Here is a 17,027-nt window from a genome sequence, read left to right as displayed (position 1 = left end):
TCTGTGTTGGGCTTCCCCACCCGTGACCGGGTACTACCAAGGAGCTTTGTGTAGGCATACATGCGCGGGCATGTATGCGGGCGCGTGTGGTAACGGATGAAAGCTCCTTGTGGCTACATGTATGATGGGCCAAAGAGCTATTCTGATACCACTTTTTTCTTCCAAAAATCCTTTTTGTAATGGTGTACAGTAGGCTTTAATTGTGTGAATTTACTATTCACTAGTCTGTGTTTTTGTCTTCTTCATAGGATTGGTGGGGAAAAATGAAGTGGACGGCATAAGTTTGTGTTGTGCGTACCAAGGTGAGTAGAACCATGTTTCATTCAAGAAACTTTGAACCGCATGCCTCTGTAGAACCACACAGTCCAGCAATGGGTCATGCTGGGCTGTGTTGTTCCACAAATGTTAGCGTGTCAAAGTGCTGACCACTGACGCCACTCTTTCACTTTGAACCGCATGCCTCTGTAGAACCACACAGTCCAGCAATGGGTCATGCTGGACTGTGTTGTTCCACAAATGTTAGCGTGTCAAAGTGCTGACCACTGACGCCACTCTTTCACTTTGAACCGCATGCCTCTGTAGAACCACACAGTCCAGCAATGGGTCATGCTGGGCTGTGTTGTTCCACAAATGTTAGCGTGTCAAAGTGCTGACCACTGACGCCACTCTTTCACTTTGAACCGCATGCCTCTGTAGAACCACACAGTCCAGCAATGGGTCATGCTGGGCTGTGTTGTTCCACAAATGTTAGCGTGTCAAAGTGCTGACCACTGACGCCACTCTTTCACTTTGAACCGCATGCCTCTGTAGAACCACACAGTCCAGCAATGGGTCATGCTGGACTGTGTTGTTCCACAAATGTTAGCGTGTCAAAGTGCTGACCACTGACGCCACTCTTTCACTTTGAACCGCATGCCTCTGTAGAACCACACAGTCCAGCAATGGGTCATGCTGGGCTGTGTTGTTCCACAAATGTTAGCGTGTCAAAGTGCTGACCACTGACGCCACTCTTTCACTTTGAACCGCATGCCTCTGTAGAACCACACAGTCCAGCAATGGGTCATGCTGGGCTGTGTTGTTCCACAAATGTTAGCGTGTCAAAGTGCTGACCACTGACGCCACTCTTTCACTTTGAACCGCATGCCTCTGTAGAACCACACAGTCCAGCAATGGGTCATGCTGGACTGTGTTGTTCCACAAATTTTTAGTGAAAAGAAATGAACATGAGTTTAGTGTGTCTTTACTTTAATATACTTTTTTTTCTTTTCCCCACAGATATCTATCTACACAAGAAAAGAATGTAAAGAAGAACAAACTACTTTTTTGTTTTAATTAACTTTCAAACTTTATTAAAAAAATTTCTTCAATAAACTTTTAAAAATAGAAGTTTCCTGTGGTTTTTATTAAAATTTGTAATGCATTTGAATTGTACGTAAGTAGATTGCCCAGGGAACATCAAGGGAACTGTCTCTTCACATCCACACCACTTAGGAAGGATACACCGGAAGACCTGTGGAAGAGAACAGTATGAGCTTCCAGATATGGGTAATAGTGTCACCCTGGGGCTGGAAAAAGAGGTACATACAACAGTCCACACAACACAAGCGGGTTGCAGCGGCCCAAATGCAACCCTCCTGCACTTGCATCACTACACATCCAAACATTCCCTAGCATTGCTGTTTCAGGGAATGTTTGGATGTGCAGTCTTGCAAATGCCGGAGGGCTGCACTTTGGACATGCCGGGGTGATTTTGGACAAGGGAGTTTTGGTCAATACATCTCACCTGAGGGGGTTGTCTGCTACATGGCGGAGGGTCAGGTCCACTTCACCAGTAGGGTCACCCATGGAACATCAGGTGAAATGTCGTGTCTCCTCACATCCACGCCACTTGGGAAGATACATCGCAGGACCTGTGGAAGAGAAAAGTTTGAGCATCCAGATATGGGTGATAGTGTCACCCTGGGGCTGGAAAAAGAGGTACATACAACAGTCCACACAACACAAGCGGGTTGCAGCAGCCCAAATGCAACCCTCCTGCACTTGCATCACTACACATCCAAACATTCCCTAGCATTGCTGTTTCAGGGAATGTTTAGATGTGCAGTCTTGCAAATGCCGGAGGGCTGCACTTTGGACATGCCGGGTTGATTTTGGACAAGGGAGTTTTGGTCAATACATCTTACCTGAGGGGGGTTGTCTGCTACATGGCGGAGGGTCAGGTCCACATCACCAGTAGGGTCACCCATGGAACATCAGGTGAAATGTCGTGTCTCCTCACATCCACGCCACTTGGGAAGATACATCGCAGGACCTGTGGAAGAGAAAAGTTTGAGCATCCAGATATGGGTGATAGTGTCACCCTGGGGCTGGAAAAAGAGGTACATACAACAGTCCACACAACACAAGCGGGTTGCAGCGGTCCAAATGCAACCCTCCTGCACTTGCATCACTACACATCCAAACATTCCCTAGCATTGCTGTTTCAGGGAATGTTTGGATGTGCAGTCTTGCAAATGCCGGAGGGCTGCACTTTGGACATGCCGGGGTGATTTTGGACAAGGGAGTTCTGGTCAATACATCTCACCTGAGGGGGGTTGTCTGCTACATGGCGGAGGGTCAGGTCCACTTCACCAGTAGGGTCACCCATGGAACATCAGGTGAAATGTCGTGTCTCCTCACATCCACGCCACTTGGGAAGATACATCGCAGGACCTGTGGAAGAGAAAAGTTTGAGCATCCAGATATGGGTGATAGTGTCACCCTGGGGCTGGAAAAAGAGGTACATACAACAGTCCACACAACACAAGCGGGTTGCAGCGGCCCAAATGCAACCCTCCTGCACTTGCATCACTACACATCCAAACATTCCCTAGCATTGCTGTTTCAGGGAATGTTTGGATGTGCAGTCTTGCAAATGCCGGAGGGCTGCACTTTGGACATGCCGGGGTGATTTTGGACAAGGGAGTTTTGGTCAATACATCTCACCTGAGGGGGGTTGTCTGCTACATGGCGGAGGGTCAGGTCCACTTCACCAGTAGGGTCACCCATGGAACATCAGGTGAAATGTCGTGTCTCCTCACATCCACGCCACTTGGGAAGATACATCGCAGGACCTGTGGAAGAGAAAAGTTTGAGCATCCAGATATGGGTGATAGTGTCACCCTGGGGCTGGAAAAAGAGGTACATACAACAGTCCACACAACACAAGCGGGTTGCAGCGGCCCAAATGCAACCCTCCTGCACTTGCATCACTACACATCCAAACATTCCCTAGCATTGCTGTTTCAGGGAATGTTTGGATGTGCAGTCTTGCAAATGCCGGAGGGCTGCACTTTGGACATGCCGGGTTGATTTTGGACAAGGGAGTTTTGGTCAATACATCTCACCTGAGGGGGGTTGTCTGCTACATGGCGGAGGGTCAGGTCCACATCACCAGTAGGGTCACCCATGGAACATCAGGTGAAATGTCGTGTCTCCTCACATCCACGCCACTTGGGAAGATACATCGCAGGACCTGTGGAAGAGAAAAGTTTGAGCATCCAGATATGGGTGATAGTGTCACCCTGGGGCTGGAAAAAGAGGTACATACAACAGTCCACACAACACAAGCGGGTTGCAGCGGCCCAAATGCAACCCTCCTGCACTTGCATCACTACACATCCAAACATTCCCTAGCATTGCTGTTTCAGGGAATGTTTGGATGTGCAGTCTTGCAAATGCCGGAGGGCTGCACTTTGGACATGCCGGGTTGATTTTGGACAAGGGAGTTTTGGTCAATACATCTCACCTGAGGGGGGTTGTCTGCTACATGGCGGAGGGTCAGGTCCACATCACCAGTAGGTTCACCCATGGTAGAGTTGGATAAAAGGATCAAATATTTGCGGGAACCCAACAACAGGATAAAACGGGGTAACGAACTGTACAAACATGGCCTGGGGATATACATCAACAGGATGTAAAACTCTGAAATACATAAATGAAGAGGTTTTTTTAAAAATATTCCAATGTCAGTTTACACGATAATACAAATGTCAGTATACTCACAGGCAACTGCAAAATAATTTTGGATCAATGTCCGCCGGGAATCCTCTCCTTCGTCCATACCCACCGGTAGAGCAGAAGACCGGTTCCCGCGTCGGAAAGCACTGCGACGAAGAGTCACCGGCAAACGGTTTGCGACACATATGTTGTGTAAAATACAACATGCATTTACCATGCCGCAAACCTTCGACGGTGAGTACAAAAGAGCACCGCCGGAAGTGTCTAAACATCGAAACCGGCTTTTAAGTACACCGAAGGCACGCTCAATTACTCCCCTCGATGCAATGTGTGTCTCTTGGTAACGTTTTTCTGCTCTACCAACAGGATTAGACAATGGGGTCAACAGCCACGGTTTGTTTGGATAACCCGCATCGCCTATAGAAAATATAAAAAAAATGTTAGGTACTTGTAAAAAATAATAAAAAAAAATAATAATAAAATAATAAAAAAATAAAAAAATGAAAATACATACCTAACAGCCAGCCACCAGGCATGTTTCCTGTTTCAAACTTGTCAAACAGCGATGACTGGCTTAGGATGAAGGAGTCGTGAGATGATCCAGGAAATCCCACAAAAATGTTCAAAAATCTCATGTTTACATCACAGACCGCCTGCACGTTCAGGGAATGGAACTGTTTTCGGTTCCGAAAACATTCCTCTGAATTCCGTGGCGGTCTGATCTGCACGTGGGTACAGTCAATCGCGCCCAGCACATTGGGAAATTTGTATTTGTTGAAAAAGCCTAATTTGATCTCACGACATTCGCTGTCCGTCTCTGGAAATGTGATGTACTGGATCGTCAATTTGCGGAAAGCCCTAATGACCTGGGTTATACAGCGCGACAGTGTCGACTGTGAAAAACCGCATGTTTGAGACAGTGTAGGCTGGAATGTGCCTGACGCCAAAAAATTTAACGTCCCCAGCAGTTTCTGAAAACCGCTGATTGCACGATTTGTCCGTGCCCGAGGTTCCAAGTCGGCCTCCAACAGAGCGTACAGCGAATATATGTCGCGAGTCGATAAGCGATAATTTTGTATCACCTCGAACTCGCTGAGATCCTCCAGTTCACGCCTAGTGCGATACTGGCGTGGACGTGGAAATGAAACCCGCAATACTGGCTCACCCAATGCAGACATTTGCTGACCTGGATCCTGATGTTCATCAGCACTTTCTTCCTCCATCATGCTTGCAGCCAGCATGAACATCACAATCTGGTCAGAAAAAGGCTCCATCATTGTAGTCAGTACAAAAATAGGAATGTGTTTTAAAATGCAGGAATTTTCCTAAAAAAACGATTCCACAGAGCTGACTGTAAAATGGCTCCTTCTCCCTGTAGTCTCAAACCTGGGAGTGAGGAGATAGGAGGGGCTTTGCAGAAGTGTATCCTGGGAAAAACTGTGGAATCATGGGTAAATTTCCCTCAGGAGATTGAAGAAAAAAATATTCCTTTAAAAAATCAATTAAATAATACTTGTGAAGCAAAAAAAGACAAACCAAGTAGATAATCCTTTCAAATATAAATAGATATGCTACTAGCAATCCTCAAATATCCAAAAAAAACATGTACTAAAAATTTTTTTTTAGATCCCGCCAGTCAACTGAGGCGGACTGAAATAGGCGAATTTGCGGTCGAAAAGCACTGCAGGCGAATTTCCAAACTTGAATTGAATATGCTTTGGGCGAATTGCAGCATCTGTACCATTGCAGAAAAGTCGAATGCGAAAAAAGTCGAATTGCCAAAAGTCGAATTTTGAATGTCCGTTTTTTTGCGATAAAGTACTGTACTGCATAGGCGAATTGTTTTTTTAAGGCGAAAAAGTTCCGGAATTCGACTTTTTCTGGAATTCGCCTGCAATTGCATATACCCCTTGGAGTCTACAGATAGGGGTGTAAGGGAGACATAAACATGATTTGGTTTGTTTAGGATGGGTGCGCAGGGAGGGGGGGGGGCTAGTGTACCATGCAGGGAATGGTTGACGGCAGTGGGTTAAGGCTTGGGGGAGATTGGCGGTCAGCCTTGGACTTGTAGTTCCACGCTTTAGAGGAGAGTCGGGCGGCTGAAGCTATTAGCGGGGGTAGCGTCTAATACAAGATGCCTGATGGGGTGCAGGGGGGGGGGGGGTGATGAGAAGACTAGGAGTGTGCATCCAGAAATAGAGGGGTGCGCAGGGAGGGGGGGGGCTAGTGTACCATGCAGGGAATGATTGACGGCAGTGGGTAAAGGCTTGGGGGAGATTGGCGGTCAGCCTTGGACTTGTAGTTCCACGCATTAGAGGAGAGTCGGGCAGCTGAAGCTATTAGCGGGGGTAGCGTCTAATACAACGCCTGACGGGGTGCAGGGGGGGGTGATCAGAGCCGGCCTTAGGCATAGGCAAACAAGGCAAATGCCTTGGGCATGTGGTATGCTTAGGGGCAGCAGCAGCTTCTGCTGATTAAAATGATATGCGGCATGCCTATATTTTGTGTGTGACTGTGGCTGTATCTGCATACGAAATGCTACGTTGCGTGTATTCCTGGAAATAACTGTAATGTAGCATTTCGTATATGCAGATACAGCTGCAGTCGCACACAGAATATAGGCATGCCGCATATCATTTTAATCAGTAGAAGCTGCTTGTGCATTCTAGCCATATAGTAATGCAAATAAGATGCATTTTCATAAACAAAATGCGCCCGAAGTTAGTAGAGCTGCTAGCTGACTCATGCCAGGCATCTCTTGCAGAACTAGCTGCGGTGCTAGGGGGCACCAGCCAAATTCTTGCCTAGGGCATCATATTGGTTAGGGCCGGCTCTGGGGGTGATGAGAAGACAAGGAGTGTGCGTCCAGAAATAGAGGGGTGCGCAGGGAGGGGGGGCTAGTGTACCATGCAGGGAATGATTGACGGCAGTGGGTAAAGGCTTGGGGGAGATTGGCGGTCAGCCTTGGACTTGTAGTTCCACGCATTAGAGGAGAGTCGGGCGGCTGAAGCTATTAGCGGGGGTAGCGTCTAATACAAGACGCCTGATGGGGTGCAGGGGGGGGGGTGAAGAGAATAATAGGAGTGTGCGTCCAGAAATAGAGGGGTGCGCAGGGAGGGGGGGCTAGTGTACCATGCAGGGAATGATTGACGGCAGTGGGTAAAGGCTTGGGGGAGATTGGCGGTCAGCCTTGGACTTGTAGTTCCATGCTTTAGAGGAGAGTATTTGATTTGGAAATTAGCGGAGGAAGCTTGTGATTCTGGATGGATTGGGGGGAATTAAAATTGGGGGGGTGATGACTTCAATGAGGGTGCATAGAATAGTGTGGGGGGGTTATTATTTGGAGTTTGGAAACAAAAATTAGAGACATGTTCTTGGGTGCGTGATCATTCAAAGGTTTTGACAGGAGAGACATGGGGTCTGGAGGAGACAATAAGATAAGTGGTGAACTTTATTCGACTCGGATTAGTATGGTGTTTGGATGTAAGAGACTTGGAGTCTACAGATAGGGGTGTAAGGGAGACATAAACATGATTTGGTTTGTTTAGGATGGGTGCGCAGGGAGGGGGGCTAGTGTACGATGCAGGGAATGGTTGACGGCAGTGGGTAAAGGGCTTGGGGGAGATTGGCGGTCAGCCTTGGACTTGTAGTTCCACGCTTCAGAGGAGAGTCGGGCGGCTGAAGCTATTAGCGGGGGTAGCGTCTAATCCAAGATGCCTAAAGGGGTGCAGGGGGGGATGATGAGAAGACTAGGAGTGTGCGTCCAGAAATAGAGGGGTGCGCAGGGAGGGGGGGCTAGTGTACCATGCAGGGAATGATTGACGGCAGTGGGTAAAGGCTTGGGGGATATTGGCGGTCAGCCTTGGACTTGTAGTTCCACACATTAGAGGAGAGTCGGGCGGCTGAAGCTATTAACGGGAGTAGCGTCTAATACAAGACGCCTGACGGGGTGCAGGGGGCGGGTGATGAGAAGACTAGGAGTGTGCGTCCAGAAATAGAGGGGTGCTCAGGGAGGGGTGGAGGGGCTAGTGTACCATGCAGGGAATTATTGACGGTAGTGGGTAAAGGCTTGGGGGAGATTGGCGGTCAGCCTTGGACTTGTAGTTCCACGCATTAGAGGAGAGTCGGGCGGCTGAAGCTATTAGCGGGGGTAGCGTCTAATACAAGATGCCTGACGGGGTGCAGGGGGGGGGGGAGGGGGTGATGAGAAGACTAGGAGTGTGCGTCCAGAAATGCGCAGGGAGGGGTGGGGGGGCTAGTGTACCATGCAGTGAATGATTGACGGCAGTGGGTAAAGGCTTGGGGGAGATTGGCGGTCAGCCTTGGACTTGTAGTTCCACGCATTAGAGGAGAGTCGGGCGGCTGAAGCTATTAGTGGGGGTAGCGTCTGATTCAGGAGGAATTTGGAAGGGTTGTAGGGGGGTCATGAGTGTATTGTCTAACTATTGGTATGTCTATTATTGTTGTGTCGATGTATATTTTGTCGATCTGTTTGCTGTCTGTTTTAATGTTGTCGACCTTTATGTTTGGCTATCTTAAGGTGTGTCTGATTCACGTGATGTCTATTATTGTTGTGTCGATGTATATTTTGTCAATCTGTTTGCTGTCTGGTTTAATGTTGTCGACCTTTATGTTTGTCTATCTTATGGTGTGTCTGATTCACGTGATGTCTATTATTGTTGTGTCGATGTATATTTTGTCGATCTGTTTGCTGTCTATTTTCATGTTGTCGATCTTTATGTTTGTCTATCTCATGGTATGTCTAATTCGTGTGATGTCTATTATTGTTTTGTTGATGTATATGTTGTCGATCTGTTTGCAGTCTAAGCAGGTTATGTCTGTGTTTCATGTTGTCGAGCTTTGTGTTTGTCGATGACTGTATTGTCGATCTATTGGTTTGTAGATGTGTTTATTGTCGATATCTTGGTATGTCTATATGTTTGTTGTCGATGATTTTTATGTCTGTGTTGTTTGCGGTCGATGTTTTCCTTTGTCTGTGAGCATGTTGTCGATGTTGTCATGTGTCTGTGTTGTGTTTGTCGATGTTGTTTTGTTGTCGGACATGCTGTTGTCGATCTATAGTTGGTGTCGATCTAATGGTTGTCGATCTTTTATTGTAGTCGATCTAGTTATGTTCGACTTGCGGTTGTCGATCTTTGCTGGTTCGATTGGTTGTCGGTCTTTGCTGGTTCGATAAGCCGTCCGGATACCGTTGCTACTCACTCCATACTGTGTTTGAATCAGCCTTAATAGTAGTTATATATGACATTGTGTTATGTTATCTGTTACGTGGGTCCTACATCAAAACAACTTTCCTCCAACCATCCAACTGACCAACCGTTCAACCTGTCTGTCCAAATGCTGCCCCACACACCTAACTAACTTTTTTCCTCAGACAAGCCAACTTCTCTCCAACTTGTGATGTCACAGAAGTAGCTGGACAGTGTCGGCCTACTTCTGCAAGTTTAGAATAAATGTGTGATACTTCTGTAGTGCAGGCAGCATGTACAGTACAATTAAGCCCACAGGTGCCGAATCAGGAAGCTGAGTGTTAAGGCCAGTACTCACTCACTGGCAGATGTGGGGAGAGATGTGTGCTGAGCGAACCGCTCAGCTCGCATCTCTCCCCCCGCTCAGCACAGCGCGATGTGTGCTGAGTGTGCGGGGGAGCGGGGGGGGGGGCGCTCATTTCACCCAGCGGGTGAAGTGAGCGACCCGCTAGATTGGCCTTCATGCAGGCCAGTCTAGCACCAGCGATAGCGTTGCACTGTGAGGGGTACACACGGAGAGATCACTGCTTAAAATCTAAGCAATCTAGTCAGATTGCTTAGATTTTAAGCAGCGATCGATTTGTGAGTATTCCCCTTTAGCGTAAACTATGATTCTGCTTCTAGCTACTAGGCACATGAGATGCTGCATTCTGCTGCATGTAATTGCTAGTGACATCCCCCATCTGCCCTACTGCAGGGCTGAAGGAGGATTGTCGCTGGCAACTCATGGTAGCCACTGTGGGCACGGGCAGGGGAGAGTGAAGATGCTGTTGGGGGAGTGATTGCCAGGGGTGCAGGTGCAGGTAGGAGAGACTGATCCTTTGAGGGAAATTCAATTGCATGCAGGAAATTTATAAACTTTGTATCATGGGGGTTATCTTGCAGCCGCAGGGTTTTGGTAAGGATATCAAGAGGTGCCTCCAGCATAGTATTAGAAGCCTCAGCATGATGGCACCTCTTGATATCTTTAGTAATCGGGTGTGCAGTCCAGGTCCCCCCCTTTTTCCATTATATTTGTATATATATTGTACACTGGAAGGCAAGGCTTCCTTCCTCTGGATTGGCACTCCTCCCATTCACCCTCAGGTGTTTTAATTAGCTGGGTTCCTGCATTTCTGATCACACATTGATAAGGCCCTATTTAGAGGTAAGTCCTGGATAAATTTATAGAATGTGATAGTATTAGGAATGTTAGGGACCCATGTGATGAAGTCACCTGGCCGCAGTACATGGGCGAGCATATTTGCGCAAATGTGTACTAAGAACTTCAAGTATACTCCATGTTAATTGTGAGGGTTTATATCAGGGACGTGCAGTCAGGGGAGGCAGAGGAGGCAGTGCCTCCCTTGTCATTAATGATTAAGATAATACAAAGAAGATGCATATGACACATATTCTGTGTCATATCTATCCTCTTAATATTATTCTTATCATTGCTCCCCTCCTTATGTGTTTGGGAGGCACCGATCGTGGTGCCTCCCGTTGTCTCTGGGGAAAGGTATGGGAGCAGGGGGTGGGCACGGGCGGGGACTAGCCATGGGCAGTAAAAGCCCATTGAAAATATATGGGAAAGCGGCACCATTAGAGGTGCCGCTTTCATACAGGGACGTGCTTTCAACCTATGAAAGCACGTCCCTGTCAGTGAGGCCACAGTGATTGGCCAGCGGATCCGTCACTGGATCCGCTGTCAATCACTGTGTGGGCGACGCTGGCGGAGGAGGTGCGGGCGGCTGGATGCGGCGGTGGTGCGGGCGGCGGGATGCGGCGGTGGTGCGGGCGGCAGGATGCGGCGGTGGTGCGGGCGGCGGGTTGCGGCGGTGGTACGGGCGGCGGGTTGCGGCGGCGGTGCGGGCGGCGGAGGTTTACCTTTAGCCTGCAGAGTTTGGCAGCGGAGCGGTACCAGTTTCAAAAATGACGCCTCAGCGTCATTTTTGAAATTCAAGATGGCCGCCGCGAGTCAATCACGGCTCGCCGCGTCATCACCCCGCCCCCTCCGGCTGACTTATTTAAGTCAGCGCGAGGCAGAGGAGCGTCAGTCCGACGGCGGAGGAGGAGCTGTGAAGAGCTCCTGAAGAAAGAAGACGCCGGAAGTCCTGGATGGGCGGCGGCTATGCAAAAGAGCTTAGCAGCCGCCGCCCACCAGGTGAAGACGCTGGAAGCCCTGGGGAGGTGGCGCCCCCCCAGGTGAAGATGCAGGAAGCCCTGGGAAGGCCACGCAAAAGAGCTTAAAGGCCGCCGCCCCCAGGTGAAGATCCAGTTTAATAAAACTTATTTTTAATACCGTGTGGTGTTTTATTTTAATATTTTCTTTACAGGTGGACTACAGGTGCCAGCGGGCCCTTTATGTCCGGGCATGCTGGCACTTGTGGTTCACCAAGTGCCAGCATGCTGGGGCAGGCTTGCTGGGACCTGTAGGCCACCTGTAAAGAACAATATTACTATTCTTTGCAGGTGGACTACAGGTGCCAGCGGGCCCTTTATGTCCGGGCATGCTGGCACTTGTGCTTCTCCAAGTGCCAGCATGCTGGGGCAGGCTTGCTGGGACCTGTAGGCCACCTGTAAAGAACAATATTAACACACAATGAACCCCGCACCCACTGCCACCAGGGGTGCGGGGCATAGCACTGGGCTATCAGCCCAGTGCTGGTTATTGCTCGGGAGGGGGGACCCCATTTTTATTTTTTGGGGTTCCCACTTTCCGAGGAATTCCAACCCTGGGCTGACTGGCTGGGGGGATGATTAATGTTATGGCAGGGGGACCCCACACTGAGTGTCTCCCCTGCTATGGCATTACTCCCCCTGGCTGGTTCTGCCTAGTGCTGGTTTTATTGATGTATCGGGGGACCACACTTTTTTTTTTCTCGGGGGGGGGGGGGAGGGCTTGTTAGCTGCCAGTGCCTCCCCAACCAGTGACCTCACCGCACGTCACTGGTTTATATAAATAATTTTTGCTATCAGTGTTCTAACTTCTTAGGGCTAGGAGTGTGCATCTGCAGCTCTCTTTCTCCTTTATATAAGTGTCAGAATATTAGGACTTCAATATTTTCACCATCAGACTTACTCTGTCTGCTAGATTTTCACCAGGACAAATGCTGTCTGTTATGGTTCTTTTAGATTTAGAGGGTATGACAAATGAAGACTATGTCTATGACACCCTGTTATTTTGATCAATGTGAAATAAAGCCTAAGTTTTAACGTTACAATCATTACATTTAACTGATCATTTTTAAGAGTGCCCAATAAAAAATTACTTTATTGATTAGCCACTGTTAATTTAGCCACTTGATTAGCCACTCCTTATTTCAGCTTATCCCTCTTGTATATTATGTCCACCATTCTGTCCCAAATTAAGACACGGTTGATTCTATTTCGGAGTGGGAGAAGGGACCTTCTGACGTATCTAGGGGAGGGGACACGTCACCAGGGGGAGGAGCTACGGGCGAACAGGGTACCCGAAAAGTACCCTCGCGGGCTCGGTGGCTCGCTCCGCTTCGCTCGCCACCTGATTACTAAAGGTAATAGTTGGTGGCGTGGATACTAGAGGAACTATCCTGCTGGCCTAGCTCCTCCCCCTTGTGTCGTAACTCCTCCCCCTTACGAAAAAGGTCCCTTAGCCCACTTGATTCTAGCATCTACCATTAAGACACAGCTGAAAAAGATACTGCGGGCTGTTGCCAATACACACTCTTGTATCTGGTGTAAGAGCTCCACCTAGTGTCTATATTGATACTTCTCATTTTAGCTTTCATTCTGCAGCCTGATTTAACTAAAATATCTCCACTACCTAGGCCATCTTCCCAAACCGTGTCCTTCCACTCTCCCTGACGGCTTGTGATGTTTTCAGATATGTCTTGGGAGGAACTGGGGGGTTAGACCGCTTCCATGTAACTAACGAACTTATGCTGTACTCATTAATAATGCTTCTCTGATGTGCTCTCACTGGATCCTGTCGAATGATGAAAGGAAGGAGGTCCTCTTTCCTTAAGAGCCAGGGAAACATCGAGACCCACTGCTGCTTCAATCCAAACTAGAACACTTTCTCACTTCTGTGGTCACACTTGCCTCCCCTAATCCTGCCTCGTTATCTGACACAGATTACTCCATGATTTTGTCACCTAAATCACCTACTTCAGCCCCCTCCAATAACTTGGCCACTATGCTCCAACATCTGTACTCACTGTCTACAAAACAAGATTTACTGATGTGTGAACAGCATCTCCGTGGTGCTTTTAAGAGAGAGGTGTGGTGGCCATTCAGGCAGACATCTCACAAATAGGTGATCGTTTGGTAGACTTGGTGGGTAGAGGTGAAATAATGGATGGATACCATCGATCTTTGCATTCCACAGCCTCAGCGCAGGCCTCTGAATTATGAGTATTGTCAAGCAGACTTGATGACATGAACAAGAGGGGGTAGAAGAAACAACTTACGAATCAGAGGAATCACAGAAGATAGACTGACTCAGACATCATACCTGTACTCACAAAACTATATAACAAAGTCCTAGAGCATGTCCTGGACACCCCTGTAGTGTTTGACAGAGCTCATAGAGCCCTCAAAAAAAAAATCTGCAGTGAGATAAACCCTGTGACCTTATAAGCAGACTACATTATTTCACAGAGGAAGAACTGTTACGTAAAATGTAATCTCCTCAAGGCATTGATGGCCTACAAATTTCTAAAGTATACCGGCCGTCTAAACTGAGCGATCGTGTTAGAAGGGTCCTAGTCAGGGAGGTGACCAAGAACCCGATGGTCACTCTGTCAGAGCTACAGCATTCCTCTGTGGAGAGAGAACCTTCCAGAAGGACAAACATCTCTGCAGCAATCCACCAATCAGGCATGTCTGGTAAAGTGGCCAGACGGAAGCCACTCCTTAGTAAAAAGCACATGGCAATCTGCCTGGAGTTTGCCAAAATGCACCTGAAGGACTCTCAGACCATGAGAAACTAAATTCTCTGGTCTGATGAGACAAAGGTTGAACCCTTTGGTGTGAATGCCACGCGTAATGTTTGGAAGAAATCACCACCATCACCAGGCCAATACCATCCCTACAGTGAAGCATGGTGGTGGCAGCATCATGCTGTGGAGATGTTTTACAGCGGCAGGAACAGGGAAACTAGTCAGGATAGAGGGAAAGATGAATGCAGCAATGTACAGAGACATCCTGGATGAAAACCTGCTCCAGAGCGCTCTTGACCTCAGACTGGGGCGTCGGTTCATTTTTTAGCAGGACAATTACCCTAAGCACACAGCCAAGATATCAAAGGAGTGGCTTCAGGACAACTCTGTGAATGTCCTTGAGTGGCCCAGCCAGAGCCCAGACTTGAATCCGATTGAACATCTCTGGAGAGATCTGAAAATGGCTGTGCACAGACGCTTCATATCCAACCTGATGGAGCTTGAGAGGTGCTGCAACGAGGAATGGGTGAAACTGGCTAAAGATAGGTGTGTCAAGCTTGTGCCATCATATTCAAAATACTTGAGGCTGTAATTGCTGCCAAAGGTGCTTCAACAAAGTATTGAGCAAAGGCTGTGAATACTTATGTACATGTGATTTCTTAGTTTTTTATTTTTTATAAATTTGCAAAGATCTCAAAAACACTTTTTTCACGTTGCCATTATGAGATATTGTGTGTAGAATTTTGAGGGAAAAAATTAATTTATTTCAGTTTGGAATAAGTCGGAAACATAACAAAATGTGGAAAAAGTGAAGCGCTGTGAACACTTTCTGAATGCAGTGTGTGTGTGTGTGTGTGTGTGTGTGTGTGTGTGTGTGTGTGTGTGTGTGTGTGTATATATATATATATATATATATATATATATATATAAATACAGGTGGAACTTGTTGGCCACAGGTGAGTTGACTGATTGAATCAGGTTCTGTGTATATTGGAGCTGTCTGTACAAGGGTTTAGTATGCTCATGACTAAGGTGCAGCTAGGAGCACCGAAACAGCTGTCGATCTGTAAACCTTATAGGATGACTGGCAATTGCTTTACCACCCTGACATCTTTTGGATAAGTATTCTCTTTATGATATGCTTGAAAAAATATATTTGGAATTCAGTCTCCTATTTTTAAGATGTATTTATTGTGATACATACTGCACTTTCTATTGCAATATGCAGTAATAAATACTATATAACTATTTTCATTGAATTGGATGTTGCTGGCTATTTTTTTTTACCTGCATTGAATCTTTATGAGCCCTGCACTTCCCAAATTGGATTGTAAAGTGTGCTGCTTGCCTCACATTAGATACCTGTTACCATTATGCTAGTACAGCACCTGAGGATTATTTCTTAAAAGAAAAATTTTTTGTGGAAGAAATTGAGATTATATGGAAGACTTCTATATGGAAAATATGGCAAATCTGTACGGTGATCTGACGGATATCAAGAGATTTGATGATAAAGAGATCTCACGTATTTTGTTTGATGACACTAACTCTCTGGCTTTTGATGTTGATACTCCATCGGAAGTGTACCTGGATTTACTGAAATTGAAGAAAAGAAAGGTTGAGTTTAATTTGCATGGTTTAACTTTATCACAGTATTATAAAGAGAAGCTCATCCCTAGAGGGTTTCGGATTCGTAATCAGCCGACCCTAGGGAAATCTAATCAGAATTTCTGTAAACATTGGTGCCAGATTTTGAATGATTGTTCATTTCAATTGAACAAGTTAAATCTGATATAGATTTGCTAGACAAAGAGATTGCAGCTTGTGAGGTGGCAGATTTGGATGCTCTCAAAGGTGACACCTCCACTGATTGGGCGTCTAAAATTGAGAGTAGTCTCAACCTGTTTCACAGTGAATTATTATCTTTTAAAAAGAAAAAGTACAATTTGCTGAAAGAGGACTATAAAGATTTACGGGTGTACAGCTGGATACAGGGTGGGGATTCTAAGTTCTCGTTGAGAACTGCCAATAGGTTTAGGAGAAACCATGCTAACAGAAATTTTTTCTGAGGTTGAGACCAATACCTCAGCAAGTGACTCAGACCACAGGCAGAGACAATTTGCTTCTACTTCTTCTTTTTTAAAGGGGAGTGTTACCATAAGCAAATTCAAGGATATAAAAGAAAGAAACCCTGTAGAAGGGAAGGAGTCAGACATAGCCAAAAAAGAACCCAAAGTACAAAAAGAAGTGATTATTTTTTATTTATGTTCTTATATTCCCACCTTTGCTAGGACTCACAGACAGAATGCTTTCGGTTTTGAAGTTGAATTATACAAATTCCATCGATTATTAAAATTGAAGGATTTTTTGCAAAGCAAGATTCCACAAACCTTTGTTAAAAATTGTTAAAAAAAGAATTTAAGCCTAAAAGTACTTTTGATCCTCCTGTTAACAACCCCTCTATAGAAACCTTCATTAGGTTAGTGAAGCGAGCCTGTACTTCCTTTATCTCTAAACAAAAGATATCTTATTCTAACTTGACTTAAAAAATAAGAATTTACTCACCGGTAATTCTATTTCTCGTAGTCCGTAGTGGATGCTGGGAACTCCGTAAGGACCATGGGGAATAGACGGGTTCCGCAGGAGACTGGGCACTCTAAAAGAAAGATTAGGTACTATCTGGTGTGACTGTGCACTGGCTCCTCCCTCTATGCCCCTCCTCCAGACCTCAGTTAGGGAAACTGTGCCCGGAAGAGCTGACACAACAAGGAAAGGATCTGGAATCCAGGGTAAGACTCATACCAGCCACACCAATCACACTGTACAACTTGTGATAACCATACCCAGTTAACAGTAT

At 46.7% G+C, this 17,027-nt stretch overlaps 1 long non-coding RNA gene across 2 annotated transcripts; it reads right to left on the bottom strand.

Annotated features, from left to right (window-relative positions):
• Window positions 1–1,365: 1,365 nt before the first annotated feature.
• LOC134937846 (uncharacterized) lies at window positions 1,366–4,782 on the bottom strand. Of its 2 annotated transcripts, none has more exons than XR_010180637.1 (8): window positions 4,514–4,782; window positions 4,045–4,416; window positions 3,788–3,963; window positions 3,387–3,514; window positions 2,986–3,113; window positions 2,585–2,712; window positions 2,184–2,311; window positions 1,366–1,510 (listed from the first exon to the last, which is right to left on the bottom strand). It is a non-coding gene; the product is annotated as an uncharacterized LOC134937846 (long non-coding RNA). The 2 variants fall into 2 exon arrangements; XR_010180592.1 differs by lacking the exon at window positions 1,366–1,510 and adding an exon at window positions 1,788–1,910 and having other exon boundaries at window positions 4,514–4,781.
• Window positions 4,783–17,027: the final 12,245 nt, after the last annotated feature.

The sequence above is a fragment of the Pseudophryne corroboree genome, chromosome 1 (genome assembly GCF_028390025.1).
Source record: "Pseudophryne corroboree isolate aPseCor3 chromosome 1, aPseCor3.hap2, whole genome shotgun sequence".
Lineage (NCBI taxonomy): Eukaryota > Metazoa > Chordata > Amphibia > Anura > Myobatrachidae > Pseudophryne > Pseudophryne corroboree.
This window is presented reverse-complemented; position numbering and strand designations above follow the sequence as displayed.